Genomic DNA, 3,463 nt, shown 5'->3' with positions numbered 1-3,463 from the left:
ATTAAAACTGACAAGGGCAGAATCCTTCAAAAACATGAAATCTGTGTGATAAATGGAGCAAAGAAAAGAACACACAGTCATTTGGGCACAGCGCTGAACAATAACAAGCCCCTGTATAGACCCGAACTGGAAGCAGATTTTGAGCCAAGAAGCTCAGCAGGCACTGGGTGCTGGCTGGAGGCTGTCAAAGGTCTGAAATTCAGATAAAACCGACAGCGCCCAGTGTCTGTGCGCGGCTGCCCACGTCCCCAGCGCCCTCCGCGACGAGGCCCCGCCTGCCTGCCAGCGTCCTCTCTCTGCGTCCAGACCCGGATCCACCCTGAGCGTCAGCCTCCCCTCCTGACCCACTGGCTGCCTCCATGCACAGCGCTGCCGGGCAGACAAGACAGACATTTAAAAGCCGGTCATGTCTTGGATTAGCGTGGCTTTGAGGCCCGAGACGACGAATTATTTTCTGCCTGCCGGAGGGCTCTGCTTCAGGCGTGGGTGGGAGCTTGAAGCCGAGGAAGGGGAGGAAGACGGGGTGCTTCCAGGGAGGGACGCAACAGCAGACAAAAGCCCTCGGGAGCGGAGGGACGTCGCTGGCTGCCACCACCCAGCCGCCTCCACTAACAGAGTCAGAAAGCAGGGGTTGCGTGAACTCACTTTGCACTTGTACAATTTAGGAAAATACATGTATTATGCATTTTAGGCACTAATACAGGTAGATAATTGCTATAATCTGAAAAAAAAAAAAAAAACCTGCTTCCCATTGGGGGAAAAGGGGTTTGAGGTTCTTCCCACAACCTCTGGACCTCATGTTGATAGAATGAACAAAGAAATGATGTCCTCCACATAAGCCAGCTTAAGGCTCTTGGACGTTTTCAAACCCTGCTTGTAAATAAATGTCTTACTAAACTGGAAGCCCCAGGAGGACTAAGCTGGTCTGTTTTGCTTGCCAGGAGATAGCCAGCCCGGCGTAGAGTAAATACTCCATCAATATCTGTCCTACAAAAAATGACGGCCCTCTGCAACATGAATCCTCTAGACTTGGCCGTCTTTCCAGCCACTCCCGTAAAGCGGATTCTGAAGTGCCCTCCATTCGTCTACCGGCTGGCGGCACAATGGTTGCTGAGTGAGCACACGCTCTGGTCTAGACCAGCAGGCAGAAGGAGGCCGTGAGCCTGGGGAGTACCCGCGAGAAGGAAGGACGTTCTCGGTCTGACGGGGGCTCCGGAGACCAGCATCCGAAGGGCAGAGCCAGCTCCACAGCGAGCAGGTCGTTCCTTAAGGCAGAGAGTTCTGCTCTCAAAGTCCCACCAACAAATGACACACCGGTTTGAGGAGCTGGGGCATCTGCCCGACTGTTTTCAGTCTCATTAATATTGTTATAAACTGACTGCTAAGGAGTTTATAGTAATCCTTCCTGATTCTGCTCTAGGGATTCTGCTCTTCATTTCATGGGGAGTTTGCTGAGAGCAGAGAGAGCCTACAAGAGGTCATAGGGTCTGTCTACACCTGGTAGGAGCTACCTTACATTTTTAAGAAGGGGGAGCAGAGTTCCCCCTGTTTCAGTCATGCTTTGTTAGTATCCATCTCCTTTTGTGAATATAAACCTTTTGTTCCATCTGCATGTAGAAAACCAGTTTCTCTCCATCTTTGGTTCCTTTCCGCCCTGGTGTGTTCACTTCGGAGGTCAGTAATGCTGCCTGGGGTACCCCCTCCCCACCCACCATCCCCTCCGGCTGCAGCCAGCCTCTTCAGATCCCGGGGGATCTGAAGCTGGACTTTTGCTTGGCCTTTTGCTGCACGGTGTACCTTCTTCCATTGGCATTTAGATGGTCTCTAGGCTCCCTGCGGGCTTCTAGTTTGAAATATTTTGCCATAATTTCCCCCAACTAACAACCATGACTGGTTGCCCTGACATGCAGTCTTGCAAATTTTATTTCTGCTTCTGTTCCTCTTTTGGGAGATGACAGCCCGGAGCACCTTCATTATTGAAGATTCTCTTTCTTATGCAAATTTCATTATTTTGCAGAAATACTGATATTTTCTTAATACCTCAGCAATCTAGAGGAGCCGTGTAGCCCTGCTGTTGTTGATGATGGGCAAATGGGAGTGGAGGGGAGGTGGGCTCAGTGACCCCCAGAAGCTGGGCCACCGCGGTCTCAGAGAGAAATCCCCAGCAAGTCAACATGCAGTCTCTTTTGCCAGGTCTCCGCAGATGGGCCCCGCGGCCGGGATTCTCCCAGGACCCCAGCACGGCCGCCCCGGCATGTCCACCTGAGACCTCGAAAGGCACGGGCTGGTCTGCACTGTCTTCGTGGCGCGGTGCTGGGCTGCACGCGACCTAGGAGGCTTTGCCAGGAAGGAGGCGGGCGCGGACTGAGGGGAGAAGTAACTAAGTGAACTCCGGGGAAGCGGGAAGCTGGCCGGGGCTGCACCTGACACCGTGTCTTGTTTGGAAAGCAGAGTCTTACAGAATGGAAGCTCCCCTGTGGGGCAGGAGCGGGGAATACCTGACTCACTGCTCTGCTGCCTCAACTCGATGGTCTTCTGGGAACATTAGGATGTTCTGGGGTGGCCTGCACCCCTAGCATTTTATAAGCTAAACCACCCCTGAAAGACACGAATGGTTCTCCTTGTGTCTATCAAGTACAGGGCATCTATATGATGAAAGCACTCAATCTTGATAAGAAGTGATTGACAGTTTTTATAAGAGGAACGTGGAAGGTGGTAAAGCTGAGTAAAGTGAATGTATGTTTGTGTGTGTACGTGTATATTGATGTACATGTATATGCACACACACGCACATATATGCACACAAACACACATGCGCACACACGTGCATCTGTTAATATATACTCACAGAAGAAAAGAGCATTAACATAACATAAGGGCCCCAAAACTGCTAACTTAACAGCACAGATGGTATATGGAAAATCTCATGTTCTCACTTTGTTATATTAGAAACATAGTCATGGCTCTGGTTGATAATCACACAATCTGCTTTATTTCCACCATTTCTATGGGTTGTCAGAAAACGCCCTTCCGCGTCACTCTGCGTGCAGTAAGCCATTCCCACTGTCTGGGGTTCCGACCCATCCGTCTGGAGATGGACGGTAAAGAAATTTAATGTATGAACATCCTGACTCCAGAAAGTCACGGATCCTTCAGAAATCCGTCCACCTAGCTTCTGCTCCGAACACTATTACTTCTCTGACAATTTAGGGAAGTCTTCAGTGTCCGTTTACTAACCAATAAAATAACGATACGGCCAGCTCTAGCTCCCATCTGATTATTGGGAATTATTTAGGAGACTCATGGGAAAACACCCTGAGACATGCAGAGACACCCCACCACGACTGTGCTCCGGGGTGACGGAGTCAGAGGGCGTGGTCAGGGGGCGCGGTCAGAGGGCGCGGTCAGGGGGCGTGGGCAGAGGGCATAGACAGGGCGTGGTCAGGGGTGTGGTCAGGGGCGC

Source organism: Phoca vitulina, unplaced genomic scaffold (genome assembly GCF_004348235.1).
Source record: "Phoca vitulina isolate PV1807 unplaced genomic scaffold, GSC_HSeal_1.0 scaffold9, whole genome shotgun sequence".
Lineage (NCBI taxonomy): Eukaryota > Metazoa > Chordata > Mammalia > Carnivora > Phocidae > Phoca > Phoca vitulina.
The sequence above is the reverse complement of the archived record's forward strand: the minus strand, read 5'-3'. Positions refer to the sequence as shown.